Source organism: Rutidosis leptorrhynchoides, chromosome 3 (genome assembly GCF_046630445.1).
Source record: "Rutidosis leptorrhynchoides isolate AG116_Rl617_1_P2 chromosome 3, CSIRO_AGI_Rlap_v1, whole genome shotgun sequence".
Taxonomy (NCBI): domain Eukaryota; kingdom Viridiplantae; phylum Streptophyta; class Magnoliopsida; order Asterales; family Asteraceae; genus Rutidosis; species Rutidosis leptorrhynchoides.
In genome coordinates, this window is record NC_092335.1 from 254,174,346 (window position 1) to 254,194,451 (window position 20,106).

Genomic DNA, 20,106 nt, shown 5'->3' on the forward strand with positions numbered 1-20,106 from the left:
CATATATATCAAAGTATGCTCAAAATATATTTACAACATTTTTTAATACGTTATAATGTTTTAAGCTTATTAAGTCAGTTGTCCTAGTTAATAACCTACAACTAGTTGTCCATAGCTAGATGTATAGAAATAAATATAAATTATCTTGGATCAATCCACGACCCAGTGTATACAAGCCTCAGGCTAGATCACAACTCAAACTATATATATTATTTTAGAATCAACCTCAACCTTGTATAGCTAACTCCAACATTACTGCATATAGAGTGTCTATGGTTGTTCCAAAATATATTATATAGATGGGTCGATATGATATGTCAAAACATTGTATACGTGTCTATGGTATCCCAAGATTACATAATATATATTAGAATACATGAATAATACAATATAAGTTTGTTAAGTAATTTTTTTTAATAGAATTGTTACAATATTTCCCGTAGCTACAACAATAAAAAAATATCCAATCTTGTTTTACCCATAACTTCTTCGTTTTAAATCCGTTTTAAGTGAATCAAATTGCTATGGTTTTATATTGAACTCTATTTTATGAATCTATACAGAAAAAGTATAGGTTTATAGATGAAAATATAAGTTACAAGTCATTTTTGTAAGAGGTAGTCATTTCAGTTGAAAGAACGACGTCTTGATGACCATTTTGAAAAACATACTTCCACTTTGAGTTTAACCATGATTTTTTGATATAGTTTCATGTTCATAAGAAAAATCATTTTCCCAGAAGAAAAAACTTTTAAATCAAAGTTTATCATATATTTTAATTATCAAACCCAAAACAGCCTGCGGTGTTACTACGACGGCGTATGTCTGGTTTTACGGTGTTTTTCGTGTTTCCAGGTTTTAAATCATTAAGTTAGCATATCATATAGATATAGAACATGTGTTTAGTTGATTTTAAAAGTCAAGTTAGAAGGATTAACTTTATTTGCGAACAAGTTTAGAATTAACTAAACTATGTTCTAGTGATTACAAGTTTAAATCTTCAAATAAGATAGTTTTATATGTATGAATCGAATGATGTTATGAACATCATTACTACCTTAAGTTTAGTAGGTAAACCTACTGGAAGTGACAAAAAATGATCTAGCTTCAAAGGATCTTGGATGGCTTGAAAGTTCTTGAAGTAGGATCATGACACAAAAACAAGTTCAAGTAAGATTTTTACTCGAATTAAGATAGTTTATAGTTATAGAAATTGAATCAAAGTTTGAATATGATTATTACCTTGAATAAGAAAGATAACTTACTATAAATAACAAAGGTTTCTTGATCTTAGATGATTACTTGGAATGGATTAGAAAGCTTGGATGTAAACTAGTAAACTTGAAAGGATTTTCGAAGTGTTCTTGAAGTGTTCTTCCTAAGATGATTATAGCTTGGTTCTTGAAGTAATTTTTGATGAAGATGATGATTAGCTACTGGAAAAATTCATTCATAAGTGTGTGTGTGTTGAGAGAGAATTAGAAAGAGAATTGGAAGTGAAATGGAGTGAATGATGAGTGGTAAGTGGTGAGTGGTGAGTGGTGAGTGGTAAGTGGTGAGTAGGATTAAAAGGAGCTCTAGTTAGTTGACTAGTTCATGGTAGAAGTTAAAATTGATTATTCATACATGACATAATCAAGAGTGGAATCCCATGCTAGTTCCTATTGGTATATACCCACAGTAAGTACGTCTAGAAGCTGTGTATAATACGGGTATGAATACGACTAGAATTCTTGATGAAAAAAGAATGGGAATGTAACTGTACCCATTTTTGTTAAGTATTAGTGTTTAGATATATGTCTTGAAGTCTTCCAAAAGTATATTAATACATCTAAATACACTACATGTATATACATTTTAACTGAGTCGTTAAGTCATCGTTAGTCGTTACATGTAAGTGTTGTTTTGAAACCTTTAAGTTAACAATCTCATTTAATGTTGTTAACCCATTGTTTATTATATCTAATGAGATGTTAAATTATTATCTTATCATGATATTATGATATATTAATATATCTTAATATGATATATATACATTTAAATGTCGTTACAACGATAATCGTTACATATATGTCTCGTTTCGAAATCCTTAAGTTAGTAGTCTTGTTTTTATGTATATAACTCATTGTTAATATACTTATGGAGATACTCACTTATCATAATCTCATGTTAACTATATGTATATCCATATATATATCGTCATGTCATTTTTACAAGTTTTTACTTTCGTGAATCGCCGGTCAACTTGGGTGGTCAATTGTCTACATGAAACTCATTTCAAATAATCAAGTCTTAACAAGTTTGATTGCTTAACATGTTGGAAACATTTAATCATGTAAAAATCAATTTCTTTTAATATATATAAACATGGAAAAGTTCGGGTCACTACAAAACACACTTCAAAGTGGTGTTAAACATCAAAACGGCTTTTGCACAAATAACAGTGTAAAACCCATATTTTCACACATAATTCTCCCAATAAACCAAAGCTAAAATGTGCAACTATCAAGGGGGAGTTTAAAGATTCAAATGTCAGTAATGACGGAGGATGTGTCCTAGTGAATGCCTCAGGAGGATGTGTCTAGAAGACTGTCTCAAACAAAATAGTCATCAAATGACGGAGGATGTGTCCCAGTGCCTGCCTCAGGAGGATGTGTCTAGATGACTGCCTCAAATGTGAAATGACCCAACAACTTTATGCAAATTAAGTGTTTGGTGTCTCAAACTGCTGAAGGGGTTTCGAAAAACCATGAATAGGAACCCTGCGTATCGACCGGAAATCCTCTATCAACAACTTATTTTAGATGGTAGGACTTCAAACAGGGTCCAGAGGTCAGACTTATCTTGATGAGGGAGATCTGTCTAGTTCAACGGAGAGGCAATATGGCAATGCTTAGGCTTACCTTGGTAGATTTATCAGACCTCCGAAAGGATGATCACCTCAACGATCAGTCAGCATTTAAGCCTGACCACACACACTCCTTAGAGAGTGCAGCAACTGAAAGAGATGTGTCACCTCATGACATATCAATGACTTCAGGACGCAATGTAACAGCTTCCTACATTACATTGATTTCTACCGACACCAATTCGGCGTTAGGTACAGTTGGAAGACTTGGTATAACCAAGAGCGGCATAGTCGCACAAAAGTCCCATGATACTTTAATCATGGAGGTGGATAGCTTGCTAACGCTGACTGGAACTTCAGTGACCAGTCATCCTCAACATCCACCGAGGTTAAACTTGGACCTACCAATACCGGTGAGGTCCCCAAATCTGGAAACAGTTTTGGTTTCCGAAAACTTGTCTAGTGTAACAACTAGCATGCCTGATTTAAACCGGTCTAATATAACAACTAGCTTGATTTTTACAAAACCAAAAACGGTTTCTGAAAGATTCGGTTTTCCCCGAGGATAAAACTTTTACCTTATCCTATTTGTTTCTTCTTAGCAGGTACACATTCCCTCTCTAATGATAATCATATATGCTCTCTCTGTTATTTTGCGATGAACACGGGATGCCATATTCGTGCTACACATGCTGAACACGGTACACCATATTCATCATGCAGAGAGAATGACACACGAGTCAAAATCAAACCAATCACGGTCACGAAAAAGATGACTCAACATTTGAGGGGGAGCAAAAGAGGTTTACACAAGATCATATCAAGCTACTTTCAATTCACAAAGATGGTCGAAAGTCAAAGGTCAAGACCTCATCGTCCGCCTGAACTAAAGAAGAAGACAGAACAAATCAACCATAACACTCCCAGATCAACTCATCCTATGTGTAAAAGTTCGTGTTCAAAGCTGATAGCAACAAAAGCTTCATAGCTTCAAACCGAAATCAATGCCTAGAAGAAGGCTGCACAAGAAACTGCAAGAAAATGATCATAGGAGGTGTTAACATTTGTAAACATAACACTCTCGGATGAAGAATCCAAAAGAATCTACAAGAGTCACGGGAGGTGTTATATCTTGAAGAATCCATGCCACTGCAAAAAGACAAAAAGATGAAGACATGATCGCACCTTTCAAAGAAGAAAGATCAATGAACCCTATCAAGAGGGAAGATCTTTGAAAATCTCACAGATTACACAACCATAACACTCCTAGGTGAAGAGTGCAAGTACACGCACTCAGGAGGCGTTTCAACAAAGGTCGTAATCCAAAACCCCACGACAAGGGGGAGATTGTTGACAATATTTATTGTAATATTTAATATCGTGCGGTTTATGTCTTGTATTAGTCTAGTGGCGTGTGCATTTTAGTCTTATAATTGTAATAGTCTAGATTAGGCTATTTACCACGGTAACTTAGTATTTACCAGGTTTTGTAACTTGGGAGCTTGCTACTATATAAAGAAAGCTCCCCACCCTTGTAAGGTAGCTAGTCATTAATAACACTTTACTTTCTTTCACTAGCATCTCTCTACAAGAAACACTCTCAAAACCCACTAACATTATCAAGAACAGATCGAACACCGTAATTGTGGACTAACAATTACCTTTCCCTAGCCCAAACTGATATTTTGGTCAACATTTTTCTGATCTGCATACACCGGATATCCCTCCATTACCTTTACCTTTCCGTAATTAGGATTATTAGCTTAAAACCAACTACTATCTTTCATCTGGATAATTTAACCAAAGACAATTATCCACTTGATTTTCAATTCATTAAACCATTCAAAAACATGACCCTAGGTTAACTTACACTTTTTAGGGAAAGTTTAAAAGCGAATTTAGGTCACTCAAAATATAAATAAGAATAGAGGAAACCCTGTTGATAAGTTCATACTTCCACCTTGCGACCTAACGACACCGCATAAATAAAACCGTCCAGTTTAGACATATCAGTTATGCATTCAAGAAACTAAGTTGATTCGCTTAGAGTTGTTTGTTGTTAACAATTTGGGATCTTTCTTCTTTTATATGTTCAGGAATTTTATCTTATGATCACGTTATATTAGTTGTGCGTGGTTGGCTACTTCGTCTCCCTGTGCTCTCATTAACATTTATGTACCGCAATCTAGAGCAGATAAACGCTCTCCATAGAACATTATTCAATCTTTGATGGAGACTTTTAATGGTGACATAGTGGTTTTTAGTGATTTGAATGCCGTTAGATTTGATTACAAGCGCCAAGGAACGATTTTCTATCCACTTATTGTTAGCGATTTCAATCAGCTTATTGTAGTGACCCGAACTTTTCCATGTTTATATATTAAATGAAAACTATATTTACATGATTAAATGTTTCCAACATGTTAAGCAATCAAACTTGTTAAGACTTGATTAATTGAAATGAGTTTATGTAGACAATTGACCACCCCGTTTGCCTGATGATTCACGAACATCATAACTTGTGATAATTATATAATCGTTTTATTTTTTTTATGATGTAAGTTTTTATTTTATATATATATAAGAAGAAATACAATTAAATCAAAGATGTACAAGTAAAATACTATTTGCTACAGTAAATTTTCGCTTGCTACAGTAAAATACTATTTGCTACAGTAAAATATTATTTGCTACAGTAAACACTATTTACTCGTATTCAATTCGTATTCGTACTCGTACAATACACAACTTCTAAATGTATATACTATTGGTATATATACTTCAATAATCAGCTCTTAGTAGCCTTAATGAGTCACCTAAACATGTGAGAACCATCATTTGGCAACTAGCATAAAATATCTAATAAAACAACAAACTAATGGAGCCTATATGGACTCCTCTAATTCACGTGAAGATCACCAACCACAAACACATTCTCATTTCAATTTTCATGCATCAAACTACTCTCTCTCAAGTTCTCTCTCATTGTTCTAAGTGTTCTTCATCATCTTCATCAAAATCTACATCAATCTAGCTCATAAATCCATACATAAACCAACTTACAAAACAACAACTCAAGAACACATCAAGAACACTTTCAAGTTTACTAGCTTACTTTCAATCTTGCAAATCCATTTTGAGTGATTATCCAATCTCAAGAAATCTTTGTTATTTACAGTAGGTTATCTTTCTAATTCAAGGTAATACTCATATTCAAACTTTGATTCAATTTCTATAACTATAACAATCTTAATTCTAGTAGTAAACTTACTTGAACATGTTTTCGTGTCATGATTCTACTTCAAGAACTTTCAAGCCATCCAAGATCCTTTGAAGCTCTAGATCATTTCTTGTCATTTCCAGTAGGTTTACCTACTATACTTGAGGTAGTAATGATATTCATAACATCATTCGATTCATATATATATATATATATATATATATATATATATATATATATATATATATATATATATATATATATATATATATATATATATATATATATATAACTATCTTATTCGAAGATTTAAACTTGTAATCACTAGAACATAGTTTAGTTAATTCTAAACTTGTTCGCAAACAAAGTAAATCCTTCTAACTTAACTTTTAAAATAAACTAAACAGATGTTCTATATCTATATGATATGCTAACTTAATGATTTAAAACCTGGAAACAAGAAGAACACCGTAAAACCGGACATACGCCGTTGTAGTAAAACCGGGGGCCGTTTTAGGTTAGATAATTAAAAACTATGATAAACTTTGATTTAAAAGTTGTTCTTCTGAGAAAATGATATTTTATATGAACATGAAACTATATCTAAAAAAATCATGGTTAAACTCAAAGTGAAAGTATGTTTTTCAAAATGGTCATCAAGATGTCGTTCTTTCGACAAAAATGACCATCTCTTTAAAAAATGACTTGTAAATTATATTTCTGATTATAAACCTATACTTTTTCTCTTTATATTATTAATATTTGGTTCAATATGAAACCATAGCAATTGGATTCACTCAAAACTGATTTAAAACGAAGAAGATATGGGTAAAACAAAATTGGATATTTTTGCTTGTTTTAGCTACGTGAAACTTTGTAACATATCTATACTAACCATAACTTAACTAACTTATATTGTATTACACATGTATTCTAACATATATTATGTAATATTGATAGACCATAGACACGTATACAATGTTTTGACATATCATATCGATGTCATCTATATAAATTATTTGGAATAACCATAGACACTTTATATGCGGTAATGATCGAGTTAGCTATACAGGGTTGAGGTTGATTCCAAAATAATATATATACTTTGAGTTGTGATCGAGTCAGAGACTTGTATACACTGGGTCGTGGATTGATTCGAGATAATATATATTAATTTATTTCTGTACTACTAACTGTGGATAATTAATTGTGGACTACTAATGTTGGACTGTCAACTTAACAAACTTAAATCGTTAAAACGTAATAAAATATGGTATGAATATATTTCGATCATACTTTGATATGTATGTATATATTTGTTATAGGTTCGTGAATCGACCCGTGGCCAAGTCTTATTTTCCGACGAAGTGAAAATACGTGAATGTGAGTTATAGTCCCATTTTTAAAATCTAATATTTCTGGGATGAGAATACATGCAGTTTTATAAATGTTTTATGAAATAGACAAAAGTAATCGAAACTACATTCTATGGTTGGATTATCTAAATCGAATATGCCCCTTTTAGCTTGGTAGCCTAAGAATTAGGGAATATTACCCCTAATTGACGCGAATCCTAAAGATAAATCTATGGGCCTAACAAACCCCATCCGAGGTACGGATGCTTTAGTACTTCGATTTATTATTATACAGATGAGAGGATCCTGTTTTGGGGATATTCTATATGCATCTTGTTAATATCGGTTACCAGGTATTCATCATATGAATGATTTTTATCTCTATGCAGTTTGTGAAATGCCTGATATGAGATGGATGTTTATGAAAAATGAAATCTTGTGGTCTATTATTACAAATTGATATATATATATATATATATATATATATATATATATATATATATATATATATATATATATATATATATATATATATATATATAGATTAAACCTATAACTCACCAACATTTTTGTTGACGTTTTAAGCATGTTTATTCTCAGGTGATTATTAAGAGCTTCCGCTGTTGCATGCTAAATTAAGGACAAGAATTGGAGTCAGCATGCTTGTAAAATATTGGTTAAAAACTGCATTCGGAGATTTAAATTGATGTGTAATATTATTGTAAATCATTATGTAATGGTCGTGTGTAAAACATTATATTTTAGATTATCATTACTTGATAATCTATGTTATGCTTTTAAACCTTTATTGATAAAATAAAGGTTATGATTTATTTTTAAAATCGAATGTAGTCTTTGAAAGACGTCTCATATAGAGGTTAAAACCTCGCAACGAAACCAGTAAATATGAAACGTTTATAATCGATATGAACGGGACATTTCAGTTGGTATCCAAGCGTTGGTATTAGAGAACCAGAAATTTGCATTAGTGTGTCTAACCGAGTTTGTTAGGATGCATTAGTGAGTCTGGACTTCGACCGTGTTTACTTGAAAAACGATTGCTTAACACTTTTTTGTTGGAAACTAAATATTGTTAACATGTAAATATTATGTGATATATATTAATCTCTTAACGTGTTTGATATTGTGTGATAGATGTCTACCTCTAGTACAAATCCCATCGACTCACCTAATAATAATGAAGAGTCGAATATATTATGGGAAGATTCACAAATTCCCGAAGAGGAACCGGAAGAAGAGGAACCGGAAGAAGAGGAACCGGAAGAAGAAGAGGTTTTGGAGGAAGAAATATTAATAACTACAGAAAAATGATTAAATAAAAGAAAATCATCAACAAATGGTCCAAAGTTAAAAATGGTTTGTGGTGTCTCCGCGGAGGAGGAAAAATATTGGGAAAATTACCAATTTTATGATGAATCGGATCCCGACGAGGATTCCGATGATGTTATAGAAATTACCCCGACCCAATTTAATAAGGCAAAAGAAAATAATAAGGGAAAAGCCATAAAAATAGAAAAATCTGATCCCAAAACTGATGAACTTTATGTTAACATGAAGTACCCTGATGGGGTGTATCGTAAACACCCGTATTTCTTAAATTTTAACTATAACCCGAGAACATCTAAGCCACTAGGTTTTTCTAAACCATTTGTGAAAATGACAGCTCGTATTAGATGAGCACCATGTATCCCCAGGAAATTAGCAAACAAAACGAGTCCAAAGAGGAAGAAACAAGTGAGTAGGAATAAAGAGTTGTAATCTTTATGTGTAATATATGTATTGTAGTGTGGTTATACTTTTATGATATATGTAAAATTGCTTGGATTGTTTGTTAATTATCTTTTACAAATCTAATCCTTGTCTATCTTACAGTATAAAACACAAAATGGATGTTAAGGATAGACAACCGAGTATTTTAGAAGACCTAACAGGGGATATGATTGATGAAATCTTGTCCAGAGTCGGTCAGAATTCATCGGCACAATTATTTATGGCAAAATTAGTGTGTCGAACATTTGAAAGACGTTCCAGGCATGCCTTAGTTTATAAAAGGCTTTCTTTTGAAAGATGGGGTATATCACATTAGGGAGACCTTAAGTTACATCGTGTTTTCTTTAAAGCATTAAGTGCGGGGAGCCCAAATGCAATTTTACGCTATGGGTTGAGAGCCTATTTTGACTCCACATATCCCAACATAGGACTTCTGTAATGACCCAGAATTTTCCGACCAAATTATACTTATGAGATTAATATTTAAATAAATTTAACCATACCAACATGATAAGCAATTCAAATTGTTGAGACTTGTGTTTTTAAAAAGAGTTTTACACAACGTTTGACCGTCCAATATGACCGATGATATCACGAACTATATAACATACGATAATTATACGTTTGTGTATATATATGTATTTATATATATTTAACATGATTTAAGGATGGTTTAACATCTCATTGTGTACTAATGACAATGAGTTATAAGTATATTTTGAAACTACTAACTTAAGTTTTCAAAACGATAACTATATGTAACATTCTTTGATATATATACTTATAATCTATAATGCTTATACATGTATCGTATATATAATGTATTTAATCACTTTTTAAGGACTTAAATACATAAAACGATATAAGTCTATTCACAAAAGATAGCTATATTTGAATTCTCGTTCCGTTTCCTCAAGATTTCTATACGTATATCTAGGGTATATGTACCCGTATCATACCCAGCTTCTATACGTATTTACTACTGGTATATACACATCAAATCAACATCCTAATCAACATTATTACTGCCCTAGAGATGAGGTAACTAGGATTTGTCAAGTAGTATGAATTATTAGTAAGAAAACAAAATTAGGAATCCTTTTCTTTCTTTATAAACTAAAAACATTTTTATAAATGAACACCATTTCTTCACTCCATTTTCTCATATCTACACCCTCATTTATCTCTCAAAATACTCCTAACTTCATACTTGATCATCTCTAAGCATTTTCCCCATCATTTAGCTTCAATTACAAGCCTTAAACACCATAAAAAACTCTTTCAAGAACATATCAAAATAACCACCCATTTGAAGAAGTTTACTTCCAACCTTTTGATCTAACTCCACCACTCTTTGATTCCAAGATTATTTCTTATCTTTTGCAGTAAATTTGTCCAAGTAACTTGAGATAGTAACCTTGTTCATAATCTTATTCAATTCATATTCATATAGCTATCTTATTTTGTGGTATAAAATTTTAACAACAAGAACATAGTTTGAATGATTTCAAACTTCTTCGCAAACTAAATAGATCCTTCTAACTTGACTTTTAAAACACTTCAAGACCTGTAATATATCATAATGATATGCTAACCTAACAAGATATAACTTGGTTTTACAAAGAACATCTTAAAAACTGAATCTACGTCGTCAGAGTGCAACCGGGGGCTGTTTTGGGTTGGATAATTAAAAACCATCTTGAACTTTGAATTGGAAGTTCATGTTTTGGAAAAATGATATTTCTTATGATTATGTTAACACATAAAAATTTCATGGTTTAATTCAAAGTGTAAGTATTTTTAGAAAAATGATCATTAAATGTTGTTTTTATGATGGAAAATGATCACTTTCATAAGTTTCACCAAAGTTTGACCTATAACCTATGATTTTGAATACAAACTAAGGTATTTTCAGTTCATATTCTTAAAATTTGACTCGATCCAAGGAAGTGGCAAGTTGAACCAACAAAAACGGAGTTGTAATGAAGAAAGTACGACTAAAACAAGATTGGGTATCCGAAACTAGTTTAGCTACGAAAATATTTGGAGAAAAAGTAAATTAATCATATCTTTTGTAATTAATATGATATTTTATATATAATTACTTATGATTTGATTTTATATATTTCAGGACCACCCGTAAACAACACGAGAAGATTAATCATAAGACCTCATGATTGTACGCAACACGTCATTTCACAACACGGTACTTTATGTACGCAACACGTCATTTGACAACATGGTACCATGGGTCGAGATTAATTCTGATCAATACGAATACGATGGGGTCTTTATTTATTTTATTAAAGCAACTAATTGTGGACCACTAACATCGGACTGCTAACTACGGACTAAGAAAATATTAAAAGTATTAAAAGTATATATATATGTAACGATTACTTAAAAAGAAAATATGTTGATATATTATATATATGGTTAGGTTCGTGATATCTATCGGAGACCAAGTCGAATTAAATACCTTCAAGGCAAAAGTGAGTTTCATTTGCTCCCTTTTTAATTGCTTTTGCAATATATATTTTTGGGCTGAGAATACATGCGCTGCTTTTATAAATGTTTACAAAATAGACACAAGTACTTAAAAATATATTCTACGTTGAGTTGTACCACTGGAATATTTCCCTGTAGCTTGGTAACTACTATTTACATGGGTATTGTAAACGCGAATCCTGTTGATAGATCTATCGGGCCTGACAACCCCAACCGGACTGGACGACCAGTATTCAACGGTTGCACAGTACTTCATTTTGGTGACTACACTTGGTACGGTGTAGTGAGATTTCATAATAAAGGGAATATGCGACGTTGATTAAATGTTAAGTATGGTTACCAAGTGCTCAACCACTTAGAATGCTTTACATACACTTGCGAGTGTATTATGTTTATGATTATGAAATCTTGTGGTCTTTTAACATATTGAAATGATTGTTATGATAAACCTATGAACTCACCAACCTTTTGGTTGACACTTTAAAGCATGTTTATTCTCAGGTACGAATTAAGTCTTCCGCTGTGCATTTGCTCAATATAAGGACATTACTTGGAGCCGATCATCGCAATGGGACCAAATGTTGATGACTTCGTCCAGGTGGATTATGATGGGTCCTTTCAGTTGGTATCAGAGCGATGGTCGTAGCGTTCCAGGTCTTGCATTAGTGTGTCTAACTAGTAGTTGTTAGGATGCATTAATGAGTCTGGACTTCGACCGTGTCTACATGTCAAAAGTTTTGCTTATCATTTCTAGTCGGAAATCATCTGCTTATCATCCTTAGGAAATTACCTGCTTATCATTCATAAGTCTACACATGTTTTACTGCATTTACTGCATTGATAGTGTATAGACGAATTCTTATCTTAGCATATCTGTTATTGCGAACTTTGACTGATATCTTTTCAAAGATTCTCCGTAATTTACGGGATTTTAATATTATATATACATATGTAAATTATGTATTGAAGAGTACCAAATCTAACTCCTATAATCTATTCCATACCAAAAATTCATTTTCCCCATTATACAAGATGGATTCCGCAACTAGTTCGAATTCTTCAGATTCCGACAGTTATGCCGATATGAATTTCCATTCGGGCTCTGAAAGCAGCGTCACTGGAATGGATCAACTAATTTCCCATCATCTATTCTGGATGAATTGGGGATGGGTTCGTAATATACTAAATCACTGGAGACAAGAAGAAGGTGATCCATTCCATCCACCAAATTGCCCTCTTGGCGATGAACCTGAAGCACTTACCGGCGAACCTATTCAAAACACCATTTTCTCTCTCATTTCTAGAGTATCTCCTCACGATATATACTATCCCATATTACAAATATTGTTCATTCGCTTGCTCCAACCGCCAATCATCCCGGTGTACTAGCAGAAGTTAACAAACTTCGCGCTCGCTTGACGGCTTTGGAGAACATGGTGCGAAGGTTGCAAACACCGGCAGCAGCACCGACAGCATAATCAGCACCACCATCAATAACATCAACAATACCATCATCACCACTAACAAACAACATCCGCATCACACGTCTCGACATCATAATCTGTCCCACAAACATCAACATCATACGCACCATTGATACTAAGGAGTACCAACAATAATGAATGATGAAGTATTGATCCATAACTTCATTGATATTCTGCGAAGAATATGTGGTTTCAAAAAGTTTTAGAGATTTCTTATTCTAGCTCAAACCGAAAAGCAAATGAGATTAATATCATATTAACTCATTAAATTCATGATTTCATCTGAAGAAAATATATATGTATATATGTTTGCATAAAGATTGTAATTAAAAGTTCTTTTGTACAAAAAATTAATGGTGAAATTTTTTTTAACGGGTAGGTAATACCCGAGGAATAATTAGATTTCATCTTAATAAGTTACATTGTACATTCGTCGAAGCTGATTCAACAGTCATTTACTATCCTACTTACAACCACCGATATACGTATCCGTTCACCGCAGAATAACCATTTTCATTCAATTTCATATTTGGATTTTGACTTTCCAGAATCCAACAAGTGGCATATGAAGAAAACATATGACAAAATAAAATCTGTTAGAAACAAACAAATTAACTATGAAAAATTTTGTTAAGAATCCACGCTAACTGTTCCAGCTAACTGTTCCTAGCTAACTGATTACATTTTATTTATCGCAGTTTATTTATCGCAATTTAATTATCGCACTTTTATTTATCGTCATTTGATTTCTGTAATTATTTTACGCACTTTAAATATCGGGACACGTATACAATGTTTTGACATATCATATCGATGCATCTATATATATATTATTTGGAATCACCATAGACACTCTATATGCAGTAATGATCGAGTTCTCTATACAGGGTTGAGGTTGATTCTACAATAATATATATAGTTTGAGTTGTGATCGAGTCTGAGACGTATACGGGTCACGACACGTATTAATTAATTCGTATATTATATATTAAACTATATATGAATTATTGGACTGTTACTGTGGACTATCGACTGTGGACTAATGACATTAGACAATTAAAATGAATTAAAATATTGATTATAACATAGGAAACTAAACATTTCTTCAAGATTGCCACTTGATTTCATCTTAAACCTCATTGTATCTCGACGATTACAATCAGCGTTCAAATCTATCATGATTCTTAAAAACACCTCAATCGAGAGGATTAACCAACCGCACTTCATCTACGGAAGAAAACATTGATGCATATAGTTATGCACCTGAAAAACCCTCGAAAACTGAGTAAACGTTTGACACGTATCTGTTCTAGTTCCTTTGACATTGTTATTACCGAAGATCGTTTTGCAATCCCTTTCCAAAGTAGCTAATTTTGTCACAGCTCCAGCAAGTCAACTCCGACTTTTCATCCGAAACAACTTTATTATAACCGCGATATATATGCGTACTCTTTATTGTTACTGGGGAACCTTTTATATTCCACAATATTACCATCAGCGATTAATCATTCTAAAAACACAATTCTCCTGAAACTACCTCGGTTTGATAACCGATGACCCAGATCAGTTAACTTTGAAAATGTTGACGAAGCAGCATGTTGTAGATGATCTTAATGGCCAAAAGTTTGATGATAAAGAAAGGAGTGTTAGGAACGCTCGATAGAAAATTTAGTACCGAAAAGTGGATTATGTGAAACTATGAAGAAAGCCGTGGACAAATCACAAAGAATAAGTTTGCCTTCAAAGAATCCAAATGATTCTGTGCCTGCTGAAATCGTTAGCAAACATCTTATTTCTCATTCTAAACCTTCACAGACAAATCTTCTTCATCATCCATTGATATTAGAAATTCTAAGATATTCTCGTATGTTCTATTATAAATATCCTCCATATTTCTGGCGATATTTTCACAACTATTCTTATCTGAGATCATTTATCTCTCCGTAATATCTGCAACATAAAAGAAACTGTGTTAGTTTCTAAATTCTGAAAACTTCGAGTTTAAAATATGAATGTTTTGAAGTAGTGTTGGGAACTGAAGCATGGATTAGTATAATATAATGACACTTGATCAACGTCATTATATTACAGTAAGTCATGCTGAGTTTCTAATGAAGCATGATGATTCACAGTACCGTCATCATGTGCCATTTACACGACTCTTACATTCTATCTAATCTCTAAACATATCAAGAGAATATTTTTCTGGATGACTCGGTCTTCTCCAGGGTATACTAGTAATTTAATAAATCAAAATCGTTCTATTACCATTTTCTTCTTAGAGCATTAGCTATGTTCATTCTGAATTTCATATCTACGAATTCCGGACCATTACTCGCTTGACTCGAAGTCGGGAAGAGAAAACGAAAGCATGAAGCTCCGAAAAATAATGAAGAATATAAACTTCGATAATAACCCCGAAATTACAAATCGTGTATATCGATGCAGATAGCAATATAGAGACACGGGAGAATTAGAAACACTATAAACGCAAGAGTATAGTAGAAGTAAATAGATTCTTCTGGTGGTAGATGAAAAAGAAGAATGACAGATATAAAAGTTAAGAGTATATCAAGAATCAGGACTGGATGGAGCATATTGATGAATGCTTTAAAGTAAGAATCAAGGGAGAAAGAATAGAAGGTGTGAGTCATGGAAAATAAGGAAACGAAGGGGTGAATTTATAGTGAAATATCCGACAGAGCAATCGAAACAGATTATTGCATATAATCAAAGAAGATTCTGATTTCCTTAATCACCAAAGAACCAAATCTTATTACGTAAGATTCTCTTTAAATCCCTTAAATCCCGGAAATCAATCATAACTACGTCATCGGTTAAGACGAATATATTTTACTCATCTCACTCTTTTACGATATTCTCATTTATATTCTTCGCATTATCGAATCGTTTTATCTACATCACTCAATGATGATAAAACTCCATTATCACCTTATATTTGTCATGAAAACCTTCTTTTTGTTATCCATAACAACCTCTATCAAATTTCGTGGACGAAATTTCTTTAACGGGTTGGTACTGTAATGACCCGGAATTTTCCGACCAAATTATACTTATGAGATTAATATTTACATAAATTAAACCATACCAACATGATAAGCAATTCAAATTGTTGAGACTTGTGTTTTTAAAAAGAGTTTTACACAACGTTTGACCGTCCAATATGACCAATGATATCACGAACTATATAACATACGATAATTATACGTTTGTGTATATATATGTATTTATATATATTTAACATGATTTAAGGATGGTTTAACATCTCATTGTGTACTAATGACAATGAGTTATAAGTATATTTTGAAACTACTAACTTAAGTTTTCAAAACGATAACTATACGTAACATTCTTTGATATATATACTTATAATCTATAATGCTTATACATGTATCGTATATATAATGTATTTAATCACTTTTTAAGGACTTAAATACATAAAACGATATAAGTCTATTCACAAAAGATAGCTATATTTGAATTCTCGTTCCGTTTCCTCAAGATTTCTATACGTATATCTAGGGTATATGTACCCGTATCATACCCAGCTTCTATACGTATTTACTATTGGTATATACACATCAAATCAACATCCTAATCAACATTATTACTGCCCTAGAGATGAGGTAAATAGGATTTGTCAAGTAGTATGAATTATTAGTAAGAAAACAAAATTAGGAATCCTTTTCTTTCTTTATAAACTAAAAACATTTTTATAAATGAACACCATTTCTTCACTCTATTTTCTCATATCTACACCCTCATTTATCTCTCAAAATACTCCTAACTTCATACTTGATCATCTCTAAGCATTTTCCCCATCATTTAGCTTCAATTACAAGCCTTAAACACCATAAAAAACTCTTTCAAGAACATATCAAAATAACCACCCATTTGAAGAAGTTTACTTCCAACCTTTTGATCTAACTCCACCACTCTTTGATTCCAAGATTATTTCTTATCTTTTGCAGTAAATTTGTCCAAGTAACTTGAGATAGTAACCTTGTTCATAATCTTATTCAATTCATATTCATATAGCTATCTTATTTTGTGGTATAAAATTTTAACAACAAGAACATAGTTTGAATGATTTCAAACTTCTTCGCAAACTAAATAGATCCTTCTAACTTGACTTTTAAAGCACTCCAAGACCTGTAATATATCATAATGATATGCTAACCTAACAAGATATAACTTGGTTTTACAAAGAACATCTTAAAAACTGAATCTACGTCGTCAGAGTGCAACCGGGGGCTGTTTTGGGTTGGATAATTAAAAACCATCTTGAACTTTGAATTGGAAGTTCATGTTTTGGAAAAATGATATTTCTTATGAATATGTTAACACATAAAAATTTCATGGTTTAACTCAAAGTGTAAGTATTTTTAGAAAAATGATCATTAAATGTTGTTTTTATGATGGAAAATGATCACTTTCATAAGTTTCACCAAAGTTTGACCTATAACCTATGATTTTGAATACAAACTAAGGTATTTTCAGTTCATATTCTTAAAATTTGACTCGATCCAAGGAAGTGGCAAGTTGAACCAACAAAAACGGAGTTGTAATGAAGAAAGTACGACTAAAACAAGATTGGGTATCCGAAACTAGTTTAGCTACGAAAATATTTGGAGAAAAAGTAAATTAATCATATCTTTTCTAATTAATATGATATTTTATATATAATTACTTATGATTTGATTTTATATATTTCAGGACCACCCGTAAACAACACGAGAAGATTAATCATAAGACCTCATGATTGTACGCAACACGTCATTTCACAACACGGTACTTTATGTACGCAACACGTCATTTGACAACATGGTACCATGGGTCGAGATTAATTCTGATCAATACGAATACGATGGGGTCTTTATTTATTTTATTAAAGCAACTAATTGTGGACCACTAACATCGGACTGCTAACTACGGACTAAGAAAATATTAAAAGTATTAAAAGTATATATATATGTAACGATTACTTAAAAAGAAAATATGTTGATATATTATATATATGGTTAGGTTCGTGATATCTATCGGAGACCAAGTCAAATTAAATACCTTCAAGGCAAAAGTGAGTTTCATTTGCTCCCTTTTTAATTGCTTTTGCAATATATATTTTTGGGCTGAGAATACATGCGCTGCTTTTATAAATGTTTACAAAATAGACACAAGTACTTAAAAATATATTCTACGTTGAGTTGTACCACTGGCATATTTCCCTGTAGCTTGGTAACTACTATTTACATGGGTATTGTAAACGCGAATCCTGTTGATAGATCTATCGGGCCTGACAACCCCAACCGGACTGGACGACCAGTATTCAACGATTGCACAGTACTTCGTTTTGGTGACTACACTTGGTACGGTGTAGTGAGATTTCATAATAAAGGGAATATACGACGTTGATTAAATGTTAAGTATGGTTACCAAGTGCTCAACCACTTAGAATGCTTTACATACACTTGCGAGTGTATTATGTTTATGATTATGAAATCTTGTGGTCTTTTAACATATTGAAATGATTGTTATGATAAACCTATGAACTCACCAACCTTTTGGTTGACACTTTAAAGCATGTTTATTCTCAGGTACGAATTAAGTCTTCCGCCGTGCATTTGCTCAATATAAGGACATTACTTGGAGCCGATCATCGCAATGGGACCAAATGTTGATGACTTCGTCCAGGTGGATTAGGATGTGTCCTTTCAACTTCGTTCTTTAGAAAGAGCTTCCAACAGGCAACTTAAAGAAGCATGTTATGTTTATGGGTTAGTGATGTTCGCTTCTCACCAAATTGAGAAAAAGAACATCGGATTACAACTGTTAAATAAAACTTTCCCACAAGTGATGAATTCAGTAGTTGGGGTGAGAAACAAGATTTTTAGATTGTTACGGGGTTGTTGGGCATTACGTAACCCTCGTCCTTTTGACGACGTTACAACATGTTGTCTTGCCAACGACCACAACGGTTATTTTCCACAAGACCAAGGATGGGAAATAATACTAGTAAAACCCGAATGCATGACTTGTTTCTGGACTTATGAATTACGTGTCTTTATTACCTTTGCTGAACGACTTGTGTATTAACAAGAATTATCTTCACAACTGCCTTATATCAAAGTTAATGTGTACTATATTTCATGCTATATGTAAAATAGCAGTATTGTAAGTTTGTAAAATATTGTATAAAAGTTTGAATACGAACTATTATTGTAATCAGTTTTTCATATAGAATTGTAGTAGATGAATTGTATATTAGCTACTAAGTATGAACTTAACGGGTAGGTACTACCCGAATTAAAACTTATAAAACGCTAATATGAAGAAAAAGCTTTTATAAATGAGTTCATATTATGCTACGAAATACTATTGACCACTCTTAATATTCTATATGATTAACTTAATTCTTTTGGCTATTTTTGAAGGAAATGGCACCGACGACTCGTCAGAACTTGAACATGAGCGAGGAAGACTTCTGTATGTTCCTTGCAGCAAACATAGCCACAGTACAGGCTGCAATGCAAAACAACAACAATAACTCAGGGTCTAGCAGTGTAGTTACCTCCACAGGAAACTGTGTAGGATGCTCCTACAAGGCTTTCACTGCCTGTAAACCTCTGGAATTCGATGGAACTGAAGGACCAGTCGGACTGAAATGATGGACCGAGAAGGTCGAATCTGTGTTTGCTATAAGCAAATGTACTGAAGAAGACAAGGTAAAGTACGCCATGCATACCTTCACAGGTACCGCGTTAACATGGTGGAACACCTATCTCGAACAAGTGGGACAAGATGCTGCTTACGCACTACCGTGGTCAGCATTCAAACACTTGATGAATGAGCAGTACCGTCCCAGAAACGAAGTCAATAAGC